Here is a 16,104-nt window from a genome sequence, read left to right on the forward strand (position 1 = left end):
AAAACAAAACAAAACCAAACCCACCGTTTCCAAGGAATCAGGTTATTCTAGAATGTATATATTTTCATTTCACTGGTAATCCCAATTCTAATGAGTTTAATCTGGTTTCCCAGGTAAAGCAGATTAGCAAAAATAAGTGTGTGCACTTCTGGAGGTAGAATCCTGACCAAACCAAGGAACGACAGCCAACAGAAAGTGGACCCCGACAGAGCTTACAAAGACACATGTGGGGACGCAGCAAAGAGCAGCAGCCGGCGGTGTGGGGGGGTGACCGCTCCATGCACCTCAGCAGACCCTGAAGAGGCGACCGCTGAGGCCAGGAGAGCCACCCGTGTTCAGAATGACAACCAGAAGTCACCCACGAAAGACCGCACACTGGCTCACCATTCTGGGTAAAAAGTCAGGAAACTGTCCGATTTCAATACTTGTTTAGATACTCTGGGTCCCAGCCTCTCCCGGAGGATCCACGGATGCAGGACAGCACGCTTCCTAATGAGGTGGGAGAATCGAGTAGGGCTGAGTTACTGAGTTCACTGGCACAGTTTTTTGTTTTTTGTTTTTTTTTTGCGGTACGCGGGCCTCTCACTGTTGTGGCCTCTCCCATTGCGGAGCACAGGCTCCGGACGCGCAGGCTCAGAGGCCATGGCTCACGGGCCCAGCCGCTCCGCGGCATGTGGGATCTTCCCGGACCGGGGCACGAACCCGTGTCCCCTGCATTGGCAGGCAGATTCGCAACCACTGCGCCACCAGGGAAGCCCTGGCACAGTTTTAATACAACCTTAAGTAAACGTTACCACCTTAAGCAAACAAACCACCGATCAGTCACACAGACAGCTGGCAATATCGCTGATCTGTTATTTTATTGACTCAACTGCTAAGCTCCTACTGTTGTAAGGGAAAGAAAGAATTCGAGCACTACTTCAGACGTGCACACATTTAATATTCTTCAGAACCGAGACACAAATTTCAGGTGCTCTGTTAACTGCACAGACCTAGACACACACATTTTCTCCAAAAGATCTCAGAAAGTGATTCTTCTACAGATTTCAAACTTCAGGAAAATAAACTGCTGCACAGCTGGTATGTAACACCCCTCCGTCCATTGCGGGCCCCTCCCCCGGACAAGTTCCTGAAGTTAGCTATCCCTATCCCCAAAACACCGAAGACAGCTATTCACTTTTATGAAAAACCTCTGAGAATTTTAGTTGTAGTCATACTAATATTTCCACTGAAAAGAGCTTTTACCATGAACATGAAGCTATTTACAGACCTTAAGATATGAACCACTCCTTTTTCATAAACATCTCATTTTACCTTCAAACTCGGCTACCAAATCCTAGAGACTACTAAACTGTAACATGTTTTTTTCAATAAATAGTGTTATTTTGTTATTGTTATTTTTAATTATTAAAAAAACACTCTGGATTTGTTGTGGTTTTATAACGAATTCTTAAAATTTCCACATCTTGAACGACTGACGCAGTAACCCAGGTGACCTCAAGGCCGAGGAGAGCCTGCCACGCTCATGCATGATGCCATTTACACAACTTCTTTTCTTTCTTCTTCTTTTTTTTGGCCGCGAGGCTTGTGGGATCTCAGTTCCCAGACCAGGGACTGAACCTGGGCCCTGGCAGTGAAAGTTCAGAATCCTAACCACTAGGCCACCAGGAACTCCCTACACAACTTTCTTAAAATGACAAACTGCAGAGACGGGGAAGGGACAGTGGGGGTCAGGGCCCAGGGAAGGGGGAGGCGACGGCTGTGTACGTAACAAGGCAGCAGGAGGGACCCTGTGGGGTGGACGTGTTCTGTGCCCTGACAGTGGTGGTGGCCACACACGTGTGCACGTGTGACAGAATCACACAGATCTACACACAGAGTGTTTGCATGTGCCCTGGTGCATCCGGATCAGGCAGTGGGCTGTATCTCTCCCAGCTCCTGCTTATGATAGTTTTGCAGGAGCTCCCACTGGGGACACTGGGTGAAGGGTCTATAGGATTTCTCTGTATTTTCTGAATTTATCGAATTTTTTAAAAATTATTGGAGTATAATTGCTTTACAATGTTGTGTTACTTTCTGCTGCACAATGAAGTGAATCAGCTATATGTATACCTATATCCCCCCTACCTTGGACCTACCTCCCACCCCCGCCATCCCATCCTTCTAGGTCATCACAGAGCACCGCGCCGAGCTTCCTGCGCTTTATAGCAGGTTCCCACTAGCTATCTATTTCATACATGGTCGTGTATTTATGTCAAACCTAATCTCCCAATTCATCCCACCCTCCCCTTCCCCCACTGTGTCTACATGTCTGTTCTCTACGTCTACATCTCTATTCCTGCCCTGCAAATAGGTTCATCTGTACCATTTTACTAGATTCCACATATATGCATTAATATACGATATTTGTTTTTCTCTTTCTGGCTTACTTCACTCTGTATGACAGACTCTAGGTCCATCCACATCTCTAAAAATGACCCAATTTCGCTCCTTTTTATGGCTGAGTAATATTCCATTGTATATATGTGCCACATCTTCTTTATCCATTCCCATGTCCTGGCTATTGCAAATAGTGCTCCAATGAATATTGTGGTACATGACTTTTTTTTTTTTTTGCGGTACGTGGGCCTCTCACTGTTGTGGCCTCTCCCATTGTGGAGCACAGGCTCCGGATGCACAGGCTCAGCGGCCATGGCTCACGGGCCCAGCTGCTCCATGGCATGTGGGATCTTCCCGGACCGGGGCACAAACCCATGTCCCCTGCATTGGCAGGTGGACTCTCAACCACTGCGCCACCAGGGAAGCCCTACATGACTCTTTTTGAATTATGGTTTTCTCAGGGTATAGGCCCAGTAGTGGGATTGCTGGGTCATATGGTAGCTCTATTTTTAGTTTTTTAAGGAACCTCCATACTGTTCTCCATAGTGGCTGTATCAATTTACATTCCCAGCAACAGTGCAAGAGGGTTCCCTTTTCTCCACACCCTCTCCAGCATTTATTTTTTGTAGATTTTTTGATGATGGCCATTCTGACCAGTGTGAGGTGATACCTCATTGTAGTTTTGATTTGCATTTCTCTAATGATTAGTGATGTTGAGCATCTTTTCATGTGCCTCTTGGCCATTTGTATGTCTTCTTTGGTGAAATGTCTATTTAGGTCTTCTGCCCATTTTTTAATTGGGTTGTTTGTTTTTTTGATATTGACCTCCATGAGCTCTTTGTATATTTTGGAGTTTAATCCTTTGTTCGTTGCTTCATTTGCAAATATTTTCTCCCATTCTGAGGGTTGTCTTTCCATCTTGTTTATGGTTTGCTGTGCAAAAGCTTTGAAGTTTCATTAGGTCCCATTTGTTTATTCTTGTTTTTATTTTCATTACTCTAGAAGGTGGGTCAAAAAAGATCTTGCTGTGGTTTATGTCAGAGTGTTTTTCCTATGTCTTCCTCTAAGAGTTTTATAGTGTCCAGTCTTAACATTTAGCTCTTTAATCCATTTTGAGTTTATTTTTCTGTATGGTGTTAGGTAGTGTTCTAATTTCATTCTTTCACAAGTAGCTGTCCAGTTTTCCCAGCACCACTTATTGGAGAGGCTGTCTTTCTCCACTGTATGTTCTTGCCTCCTTTGTCATAGATTAGATGATCATATGTGCGTGCATTTATCTCTAGGCTTTCTATCCTGTACCATTAATCTATATTTCTGTTTTTGTGCCAATACCACACTGTCCTGATTACTGTAGTATAGTCTGAAGTCAGCGAGCCTGATTCCTCCAGCTCCATTTTCTTCTCAAGATTGATTTGGCTATTTGGGGTCTTTTGTGTTTCCATACGAATTGTAAAATTTTTTGTTGTAATTCTATAAAGAATGCCATTGGTAATTTGACAGGGATTTCATTGAATCTGTAGATTGCTTTGGGTAGCATAGTCATTTGCACAATAATGATTGTATATTTCTCCATCTGTTTATGTCATCTTTGATTTCTTTCATCAGTGTTTTATAATTTTCTGAGTACAAGTCTTTCGCCTCCATAGGCAGTCTTATTCCTAGGTATTTTATTCTTTTTGTTGCAATGGTAAATGGGATTGTTTCCTTAATTTCTCTTTCTGATTTTTCATTGTTAGTGTATAGGAATGTCAGAGATTTCTGTGCATTAATTTTGTATCCTGCAACCTTACCAAATTCATTGGTAAGTTCTAGTAGTTTTCTGGTGGCATCTTTAGGCTTTTCTACGCATATTCTATAGGATTTCTCTGTATTATTTTTTAAAACTTTATGTGACTCTATAATCATCTCAAAATAAAGTTTTTAAAACTCTATATAAGTGCTTCCTGTTTCCCACTACACCCCTATTGTGTGTAATGTGCACCGTTTACACTGCAGAGCATGGCAAACATGCCTGTGACATTTTAATATTTTAAAGTAGGAAACGCCCTAAAACCAAAGGTTTTCAGGATGACTCAACTAAAGTGAAACCCAAGGTTACTTTTCATTTAGTGCGATAGCAAAAATCAATACTTTGAGCACAAACCTTCCCTCCTAAAACTTTCTATTTATGCATATTCCAATGTTAATTAAAATATAACTCCCCAACTTTGTCAAATTTCTAGCAGGTTTTGCTTGTTTTTATAAAGGCAGAACAGGAATCCCAAAACTAACTTTAAAATCGATGAGATTATTTGATTAAGAAAAAAAATTGTAATAAATGATTCAGAATAAAAAGGCATATGGGTTCATTATTAAGCCTACTCAAAAACAAAGAAACTTCCAATAATTTTACATAAAAAGTCCAAGATCTGGGGCTTCTCTGGTGGCGCAGTGGTTAAGAATCTGCCTGCCAATGCAGGGGACACAGGTTTGAGCCCTGGCCCGGGAAGATTCCACATGCTGAGGAGCAACTAAGCCCATGAGCCACAACTACTGAGCCCACACACCTAGAGCCCATGCTCCACAGCAAGAGAAGCCACTGCAATGAGAAGGCCGCGCACCACAACGAAGAGTAGCCCCCACTCGCCGCAACTAGAGAAAGCTCGTGCACAGCAGCACAGCAGCGAAGATTCAACACAGCCAAAAATAAAAAAAAATAAAAAAATAAAAAAGTCCAAGACCAGGTTTTTTCAGAGCAAAGTCACCAGTTTAAGATTTCTCTCTCGCCTCCACTCTGAGTTCTATCGAGACTGCAGGGTGTGCAGCACTCTCCTGGGATACTCGCTGCTGGACCACAGAGCTCTAGACCATTGCTGGAGGCCCTCTGGAGAATGGGGGGCGGGGAGGCAGCGCCCCTGTTTTTCCACTTTACACACTGGGCTAAAATAAAATGCGAGAACCTGGCAGCCCTGCCCCCCAGCCTCCTGCACACGTGTAGCCAGAGGCCCCTCCATCTCTCTTCCTCAGGACCTTCCAGACCCACCACCTCAGATTTAGCAGATCCAACTGCTTAAAGTCAGTCTGGTTCATTGACAGCAGCCTCTGTCTGTGGGCAGAGGTCATCAGGACCAGGTGGGACACAGCTCCCGGGACAGCCCACCCTAGGGGCCAGCTGTCTACCCAGCTGAACCCAGACCCTAAAGGGCGGAGGGGGGCTGACCTGGTATGGGAGCTCTAGGCAGGAACTCCAGAGCGAGCTGCTTGGATGGGGCAGGATCAGGGTTAGCAGGTGCAGGACCTCTGGAAAAAGGAAAGCAGGAGGGTTGTTTATAGTATCTCTTCCTGATGCCACCAGAACTTCCAGGCCAGGCACAAAACGGGCAACAAAGGGGGGAACTTGTGGAAAGATCCAAGGAAGCAAAGAAACCCCCAGTGGAAGCAATCTACCTCAATGTAATCTGTGGAGGATTTTACTTGAAAAGCCTATTTTACACTTTAACAAGTTAGATGATACAAAGTCTATTTCTTAAAAGATAAAGCACTTATAACCACTTATAAGCACTTATAATACAATTTATGGTTCACTTCTAATCAGTAAAATTGGAGAATGAGTTTAAAAAAGGGGAGAGGAAGGAAAGAAGAAAATTCTTACGGACAATAAAAAGTTTTAAAGTATTTAATGTTAATTAAACTGTGCAAAAACCCAGTATTCCGTTAATAATCCAATCACTGAGACACTATCTTTTCAAAAATTTATATTATAAAGGAAATTTGGGACCAGTAAGACAGTACGACGCTCTGGCCGAAAAAATGGTCAGAAAAAAGTATAAAAAGGCTGTGAAGTCAGTAACGTTATTCGCCATCCGGTTCCCCCGGCTATGGGGCGCCGAGCGCACACAGCGCAGCCCGAGGGGAGCGCAAACCCAGGACGGGATGAGGCCTGGCGCTTTGGGAAAACAGGCCCTTCGACGGTTACACTTTAGGAACAACATTTACAGACCGGATCCTTGCATCTCCTCACCCTTAGGAAAGCGCTAGAGTCATTCACGGGGATACCTGTCCCCGTGACAGACAGCGACCCTCCACGAGGCCCCCCTCCTCGGAGTGGCTCCCCGGAGCTGGATGAGGGGCTGTCCCCGAATCACGCGGAAACTCAGGGCTCACGTCGTGCGTCCTTTTCAGGGGACCTGGGACCTGGCGGGGCCGCCTGACACCTGGACAAGAGCGTGAACGGGGGCCACGGGTGAGGTCCGACGGGAACCGGGGAGCGGCGCGCAGAGCCGGAACCCCGAGGGGCTCGTGGAGCGGCGGCTCCTCCGCAGATCTGACCCGAGGATCAGGCGCCGGGAGAGTGTAGACGGTCCAACCGAGTGGCCCGCAGCGTCCGAAGCCTCGCCAGCTCCCGCCCGCACCCCCATCGCGCCCTCCCCGCAGCCCCGGGGCCGCCGCCAGGTGCGGGGTCCGGTAAAGGGCGCTCAGGTGCAGCACCGCTCTCGGCGCAAAGCCCGGAGGAGGAGAGAGCGGGCGGGGGCTGAGTAAGGCCGAGGGGACGGAACATCGGGAGAAGGGGGGGAAGGGGGAGAGACCCCTGGGAAGGAGAAGGGGAGACCTCTAGGGAGGGGAAGGAGAGACCAGACACAGACACCCCAGGGAGGGGGAGAAGACATCCTCGGGAAGGGGAGACCCCAGGGGCAGGGGAGACCAGACTCCCGGGGAGGGGGAGAAGGGACCCCCAGGAAGAGGAGACCTTGGGAGGAGAGACCCCGAGGGGAGGGCAGACCCGGGAGGCGGAAGGGAGACCAGACCCCGGGGAGGGAAGAACTGACACCCACGGGAGGGGGAGACCCCCGGGCAAGGGAGGGGAGGAGAGGGAAGCCCCGAGGGCCGCACTTCAGGCCGGACCCGAGGCCCCGCGCCGAACGCTCACCCAGACGTTCCGGCCGCGCCGCGTCCTGGGCCCGGCTTTCCGGAGGGGAGGACCGGGACGCGGCTTATCCGCATCCCTTTCCAGGCGGCGGGGCCGCCCCCGGGGCGGGGACGAGGACGGGGACGAGGACGGGGACGGGGTCGGGCACGGGGAGGGCCCAGGAGGCCCGCAGTGCTCTTTCGAACGCCCTCTGAGCCGACGCGGCCGAAAGGGAGTCGCGGCCCCTTTAAGCAGGCGGGGTTTGGGTTCCTTCCACCCCAGGGCGGCGCGGTGCACGCCCGGGAGTCGGAGGCGCAGCGGGGCCTGCATCCCGGCGGCCCCGGGCGACGCAGTGCACGCCGGGAGTTGGAGTCCCGCCGGCCTGGCCTGACCTGTCGTTACGTTTCGGGCAGGCGGGCGTCCTGCCGGGAGATGCACTGGCCCGGATCGCGCCTGAGCCTTGCCGGTGGTTCAGAGCGGCCGGAACGTGGACTTCAGGGTCGAGAATGGCAGGGCTCCCGAGCAGGGCCTCGGGTTCCCCGCCGAGGAGGGCAGAGTCTCCCAAGAGAGAGCAGGAGCCTGGAAGGTCTTTGAGAAGGAGGCGTGTGTGCGAAGCGGTCAGCTTTTGTCCCGAGGACAGGACTTGGATGGGAGGGGGTCAGGACTGCGGGTAGGGGAGGCCAGCTAGGAAGCGGTGGTAATAGCTCGGCAAGAAGAGGCGAAAACTTGAACGAAGACTGTCGGTAGGAACAAGGGGCATGAGAGGAGGGAAGGGTGGGGAATTTCACAGAGCCGTTCAGAAAAGGAGGAAAAGGAGAAGAAGGGCTCTGCAGGCCCTGGCTGGGGCGTCTGAGCAGACGGTCATGGTATTGACCAAAATAGGGATTGTAGAAGGAAGCGCAGGTTTGTGCAGAAAGACGATGCAGTAAGGAGGGGGAGACAGCGGGATCGTCTAGTTGGTTAGAGACGTAGATCTGGAGACCAGGAGAGGGCGGGCTTTCTGGAAACGTACAGTTACTTTGAAACGTTGTGGAAACCATGGTAATTGAAGGGTTTCAGTGTTCATTCAGTAAATTCAGTGGCTTCTGCGTGCAAGCGAGGTGGTGTGCAAGGTGCCGGGGCTTCGACGCTGAGCAAGGCAGATGTGGGTTTGGTACTGATGGAGACGATGTCCCAGCAGGAGAGACGGGCACTGAACACGCAGCTACGTTATTACAGCTGGGATAAGTGCCAGAGAGAGGCACCGGTTCCAGGCACCCGCAGGGTGGGGTGTGTGGTGTAAGATGCCCAGCCAGTGAAGGCTTGACCGCGGCAGCACGGTGTGAGCTGAGCTGAACTCTCGAGAATGAGTGGGGGTGGGGCAGCCAGATGTGCGCGGCGCACATGGGGGCTGCGAGGGACAGGAATGGGAAGAGGGCCCTGCGGAGCCCAGAGAGCCAGGGAGCAGCCGCGGCGGGACGCTGTGATGGGGCACTCATCTGGTCCCAGGGAAGAATGGCAGCCTTTGTCCTCGTGGTAGTGGGAGGCCGGGGAGAGGCTTTCAGGCCGGAGAGAGATGGTCCAGGAGGAATGTGCCAGGAAGAGGGGAGGCGTGAGAACAAACCTTCTGGGTGGGAAGAGCAGCCAAGAAAGGAGATGGAGAAGCGCCGGTCAGAGAAACGTGAGGGCTCGAGAAAGTCGTCCCAGAAACCAGGAGCGGGCGGTCCGCAGTGCAGCCGGGAGGCTCGTGCCGGCCCCCGGGGCAGCAGCTGCACTGCCCGACCGAGTGCGCCGCCTTGGCCGGCGAGACTACACGCCCCAGCTCTTAAGGGGAAGGGGCTGGGCGGGCAGGAGCCTGACTTGCTGAAGAGGTTGGAGAGGAAGGAGAGTGAAAGGGGGCACTTTGGTGTGACTCCATGCACCATGCCCGCCTGCTTTACCTGAAACCGTCAAGGCGACTGAATTGATGGCACGAACTGGTTCAGTGTGGTTGCCCTGGCAACCCCTTGTAAGTTGACCCTAAGAGGAGATTTTGTTGTATTCAGTGTCTCTGAAAGGGCATTTTAAGGATAACATTTTCATTTTGTATGTGGTCAGTTTTGGTGCCCAGATCACATGGGTGATTTTTTACAAGGTCACAATTAAAATTAAAATGTTTGAGACTTTTTCCAGAGGTAGAGAATTTATCTGATGTTTTTCCTGGATTGTCCAGACTTTTTTTTTTTTTAGTGGTACGTGGACCTCTCACTGTTGTGGCCTCTCCTGTTGCGGAGCACAGGCTCCGGACGCGCAGGCTCAGCGGCCATGGCTCACGGGCCCAGCCGCTCTGCGGCATGTGGGATCTTCCCTGACCGGGGCACGAACCCGTGTCCCCTGCATCGACAGGCGGACTCTCAACCACTGCGCCACCAGGGAAGCCCCTGTCCAGATTTTTATTTCAAGAATTTTGTACATTTTAACAGGGTAAAACAAAGAAATATAGAAAAAGCCCTCCCACTTCCCTTAAAAGCTGCCGTTAATACTTTAATTTCCTTGGCGTGGTGAGCCTTAGTGAAGGCCATCAGAGCTTGAAGGGCAGGCTGTGGCCCTTCCAGGTTATGGACCTTTATTAATTTTAGATGGATTTAGTCCTAAGTAGACCCAGAGCTTTCTTTCCCTGGTAAGTGTTTAGTTTATGAGGCTTTTCTTTTTTTTCTAGAAAGCTTTATGCCAGGTCCCTTTTTTTACGAATTGCAACTTGAATCTCTTTGTCCCTTTTGGGCATGAAGCACATATAGTCTTTAGATTTAGCTATTGGTTATTGTTTTAATCACTGTAGGGGTAACATTGAATCATGGGAACTTTCTGGACCATCCCCTCCCCTTTCATCCTGGCCAGAGACCTGCTCTGGGCTCCGCTTGGACCCACGGCTGCTGCTGCTCATTCAGAACCGGCACCTCTGTGCCACTTCACGGTTCCAGGTGGTAGGATCTGTCTTGGAATAGATTGATCATCTGCACTTCTCCCCACTTTGTAACTCACGCGGTGACAATTTAGGCCGCTCTGGGTGGCCCGGGGCCACGTGCTGCTCCTGCCCCCCTCCTCCTAGGCTTCCCAGAAAGCGTTCCCCTTTATACTGTCGTGTAGCCGCTTGGTCGCGGTTTAGGAGGGGCTGCGGGAGACTGCTGTCAGGAGAAGGACCTCGAGATGGGACCTCGTCCTGTCTTCCAGGTGCTGGGCAGCATCTCCTCGGCGGGGATCTGCCGGCTGAATGGTTGTCACCTGAGCAAACGTTGCTCTGTTGGCTCATCTTGGAGAGCCTCAGGGTGCTAGGGTGGATTTTTTTGAGGTGAAATCACATAACATAAAGTTAACTGTTTCGAAGTGTACAGTCCAGTGGTGCGTAGGACCTTCACCGCGTTGTGCTGCCGCTGCCTGTGTCTAGTTCCAGAACATTTTCATCCCCCGAAGGAAGGCCCACACCTGTCAGCCGTCCCTCCCACGCCTCCCTCCCCCAGCCCCTGGCCACACCGCCCGCCCTCCATCTCAGGACTTGCCTGTGCTGCACGTTTCACGCGAATGGAACCTCACAGTGTGTGACTGTTTGTGTCTGACTTCCTTTGCTCAGCATAATGTTTTCGAGGGCCACCCATATCGTAGCATATATCAGTACTCCATGATTTTTTATGGCTGAATTTCATTGTATGTATGTACCGAATTCTGCCTTTACAAGCCTGACAGAATGTTAAAATCTAGCATTGATGGCAGTTTCCATAGTAAACATGTCATAGTTCTTCTGAACGGTGCACCATTTGGGGGTCGAACACCTGTCACTGTCTTAAGGTGTCTGAGGTAAGCCTTGGATTTGCCCACCTCCCTTGGGGAAGCAATCGGTGTCATCAAAGATGCCAGCATTGTCTTTTGTCAGTTCACTGTCAAAGCATTTGGCATGTGACCGCATTGAGCTGAATTTAATCTTCCCAGAGAATAGAACCTTGAACTCTTTGGTTTTTCTCAAAGGCTCAATTTCAGGAAGTAATGTAGAGAATATGCACTCCACGTGTGCCCCTGGAACCCAGATTGTAGGCTGCAGTCGCAGGGTGGCTGCGGGTCTGTAAATGCAGCCGCGTGGAGCGAAGTTCACCCGCCTGTCTGTGTGGTCCTCTCACTGTGGCAGAGACCAGCACCTCCTGACCTAGCTCCGGGGTTCTTAGCCCAAGTTCCACCTTCCCCCAGCCTCTGAGAAGCCAGGATGGTCCTACAAGGTCCGTGAAAACCCTGAATTTCTGTGCCAAACCGTATGCCCATGTGTGTACCACATACGTTTTCCAGGAGAAAGGATCCGTGCTGTCATCAGATTCCAAAAGGGACCCAGGACCCCAAATGATCAACGGTCATTGTTCTAAGTAGGCAAAATATTAATTCCCTGGGTTACTCTAGATTGGTGTTTCTCAAACTTCTAAGTCCCAGGCCCCCTATACACTTTTAAAAATGATTGGGATTGTAGCCATTGGTATTTACCATGTTAGAAATTAAAATGGAAAGTTTAAAAATATCTGTGTTTAAAAATAACAATAGTAAACCTGTTATATATTCACATTACATTTTTGCAAACATCTTTCATCAAAGTTAGGTTCTCCAATCTTCTGTGTTCAGTCTGTTGTGATGTCACCAGTCAGGCAGCCTCTGGAAGCCTCTGCTATACACCAGTGAGAGTGAGAAAGGTGGGTAACGGCTTGGAGGCATTTGGAGATACTTTTGTGACCGTGGAACCCCTGAGAGGTCTTAGGCCCCCGGGGTCCCCAGCCACGAGCAGTGTGTGTGGACTGCAGTAGCGTAACTCCTGCTCTGTTGTCCTCTGCTTTTCTGGCACCAGCGGGCACTGAGGGAGGCGTTAGGAAACAGCTTTGCTCTGCTGTTTACTGGTGGCATTTGGTAAGGAGCTGGTCTGGTGCAAAGGGGACATTTCGTGTCTCCACTTCCTTCCAGTTTCAGCGCCAGGAGGGGCTGGGCCACTTCTGGGCCACTGGTGGGTCTTTAAATCTTATGAAAACAGCTTTTCCTAACTAATCCTCTTTTCTTCTTTACGTTGGCAACTGAGAAGCTCAGAGCCTAATTTTCAGCTCACTTTCAACTCTTATGTATGCTCTGCGTGTCTGTGTCTTATCTCTGGCTTTTTTATTTTCCTTATTTCCTCCTCTTGATTTCCTCATCTACAGTTTGTTCTCCAGTTACATATTTCCGTAAGTTATAATTTATTCTGTGTGCTTCTATAAACTCATCTTTTTTTTGAACAAGACTGAGTATACATCATTTTAAGTAAAACTTTTCCCCTTATCATATTATTGCGTAAAGTGTCTTTTAAAGTATTAGCATCCAGTAGATTATAGAGTCTGTTTTGATTTACAGAAATTAGTGAATGACTGTCATTTCTGCTGTGGTTTTCATCAGGCTACCTTAGATAAATAAAACCTTAACCATCCAATACCTGGAAACACTAAAATGCTATTTGGTTTCATTATGTACTATATGTAGTGCTGTTACACGGCAGTTCTGTTATTTATTACCTACCGACAGCCTCTGCCCTCTTTTTCCATCTGATTTCTGTCTCATGCACACAGGCATTCTCATTATTAGTATCATCTTCATTTAACTATAACAGGCTTTTTGTGCCTGCTTTTGGAACTTCTGTAAGTTATTTTTCACACAATTCTTTGTTATGTGTGTTTGTTTTCATCAGTCTTCTGCTAATTTTAAACGGGGAAAAACTTAAAATAATGATGTTTCCAACCATGAGGTCCTCCTCCTGGCCATTAGGGCCTGAAATTAATTGAAGCCAAGGAGGACCCACAGGTGGGCTGTGGTGATGTGGTCAGGCCTAGGGTTAGCCACATTTCATCACAGGGTACATATGTGTTATAAAGAGGATTTCACTGAAACTTAGAAAAAAATTAACATCCTACATCATGCAAAGTGAACTAGATAGAGATCAAAATGTATTTTGTATAAAACATTGATTCTTCTAATTTGGGAGAGATGAGACTTTGTATATTTGTTACTGTGTAGATGCTGTCATTTGAATTTTCAGAAGGCTGTGCAATCTTTTTAACTGATAAAGAACAAGGCTTTGTCTTCCTGTTATTCTGAAGTGAAGTCCGGTCACCCAAGGAAAAATTAAGTCCAGTTACAATATAGGAGTTAGTGACAGAGCTGAAACAGCTCTCTGGACTGGCCTCATTGGCTTTCCTGCTTCTTTTGCTTCCCACAGCATAAGCTTAAATCATCTCAGAAGGACAAGGTCCACCAGCTCATGGCATTCACTCAGGCTGGTGAGAGAACTGCCATCCACTGCTTAGCCCAAAGTGAGTGGAAACTGGACGCGCCATGGACAGCTTCTTCCAGAACCCAGCCTCGTTCCACAAGGGCTCCATGAGAACCTCCGTGGACAGGAAGAAGCTGGAGCCGCTGTATAACAGGTACAAAGGTAGGGGGCGCAGTGGCGACTGCGTCCGTCTCCAGGGAGCAGGGTGGCTGTTCTGGAGTCTCTGTGCTGCGTCCCAGGGCCCCCAATGTGCACTCCCTTCCCGTGCAGATGTTCAGCTGCACAAAAGTCTGAGGACTGATGAGCAGCGAGCCCTCCTGCACGTGGCCTGGGCGGAGGCTCGTGTGCCCACGGTCAGGCACAGGCGGTCACTGCTCGGAGGCTTGGTGTCCAGGCCAGGTGGCTACACTCGTTAAGACAGTGCTTTTCCCCAGCACTTCCACGTAGACAGGAATACGTGGTGAGAAGGCCATTTCAGAACGATACCAAATCGTAAGAGTAATTCTGACGTGAGGGTACAGGTATCCTGCCCTTAACACTGTGTGCTTGTGTTGGAGCCCTGGAACAGCTCCAGCTGCAGAAGTTTCTGGAAAAACTCTTGGCAAAAAAACCTTTGTGTTGTCAGTTGGGGACAGTTGTTATTTTTATTGAAATTGACACAGAATGGAGCTTTCCCTATCAAAATACAGTCATGGGCTTCCCTGGTGGCGCAGTGGTTGAGAGTCTGCCTGCCGATGCAGGGGACATGGGTTCGTGCCCTGGTCCGGGAAGATCCCGCATGCCGCGGAGCGGCTAGGCCCGTGAGCCATGGCCGCTGAGCCTGCGCGTCCAGAGCCTGTGCTCCAGAACGGGAGGGGCCGCAGCAGTGAGGGGCCTGCGTACTGCAAAAAAAAAAAAAAAAAAAAAAAAAAAAAAAATACAGTCATGCTGCAAAAATAAGTCTGCATGATGAGTCTGTGCAGATCCAGACTGCTCAGCAGGCTTTAAATTCCACATCAAATGTCAGGTCTGTGCTGTAATAGGAGAGGTGGCAACGATTCAAGAGCTGATTTTTTTTTTCTAGCAGTTTCTAAGGTTAATCTTATCTTTCCAAAACTTAAAAAATAAAATCCCTCATTTAAGCAAGTATTAACACAGACAGAGTAACTCCCTTGGCTTTAAGTTCTTCTTTATTTATTATTTTCATTTTTTACTTTTGAAAATACTGTGTATAATCTGTCTATTTAGATCCAAAAAATCAATTGAAAATTGCATTCCTTTTTTTAAAAAAAAAAATCTTGGTTCAGAAACACGTTCTGTGGTTTAAAAAACAGATTTGTACTTGTTGTAGTTCTCCAAAAATGAACATTGTTTTCAGTATGCTTTAAATTTTTTTGGCTAAGTTAATTACTGAGCTAATTTTGTAAGTCATACGCTATGCAGATTTTTAAAGTTATTCAGATATGTGCAGCTGCCTTTGGAAAAATATTTTTATGTGAAAATTATCTTTAGTCTTTAAGCTTCATCCCTTATCATTTAATTTTATTCATGCAATTCTAGTCATTTAAAGTAGACATATGGTATAATCATTTTGGGCCCTAAACATAGATGTATAGTTCAAAGACTATTGATAAATAGAACAACCGTTGCTACACAATGTATACAAATGAATGAGTGCTTCCAAACTACTTTAAAGCATTCAAAATTATTGTATATGAAGTTTATCAGGACGGTTACTAGGTGAGGGCATCGTAGACCCATTTTTCTCTTATCCTGAAGGTCTGTCGTGTTAGGAGCACAGGCTTGAGTCAGGAGGTGTGTGGGAACCTCTGTCCTATGAGCCCACGGCGGCAGGTTCTCACGGACACAGGAGCATAGGATTGGAAGGGTCTGTGTGATTTTGCTCATTTAAGGTAGGTCAGCAGTTCTTCTTTGGTAGCAACATATGTATATATAAATGTGGCGTTAAGCACTTAAGAGTTCAGTCTTGTGTGATGGAAGAAGAGTTTGTTGCACTTAACCTTCTTTTGCGGGAAGGTGCCGCAGGCCTGCTTCTCGCACCTTCTACGGCAGCAGGTGGGCTGTCATTGTGATGCCGGTCAGGAGACACAGGCTAAGGTCACAGGGCCTCGCTTGGTGAGGCCTTGCTGATTCTTTTAATGGATTTCACGATTTGATTTTCCCATGGAGAAATGCTAAGTTCCTTAATTTTATTTCTAAACTAGAAATTGCCAGGGGATGGGGTAGGGGGAAGCCTGAATTTCTAAGCTGTTAAATGTGGGTGCATAAACTAAATGACTGAAAAATAAGTATTGTGCAGTAGTATTAGTATTAGCACTATAGCAAATGAAATCACTTAAAAAAAAAAAATCTGGGCTTCCCTGGTGGTGCAGTGGTTGAGAGTCTGCCTGCCGATGCAGGGGACACGGGTTCGTGCCCCGGTCCGGGAAGATCCCACATGCCGCAGAGCGGCTGGGCCTGTGAGCTATGGCCGCTGAGCCTGCGTGTCTGGAGCCTGTGCTCCTCAACGGGAGAGGCCACAACAGTGAGAGGCCCGCATACTGCAAAAAAAAAAAAAAAA

This window comes from Hyperoodon ampullatus (genome assembly GCF_949752795.1).
Source record: "Hyperoodon ampullatus genome assembly, chromosome: 16".
Lineage (NCBI taxonomy): Eukaryota > Metazoa > Chordata > Mammalia > Artiodactyla > Ziphiidae > Hyperoodon > Hyperoodon ampullatus.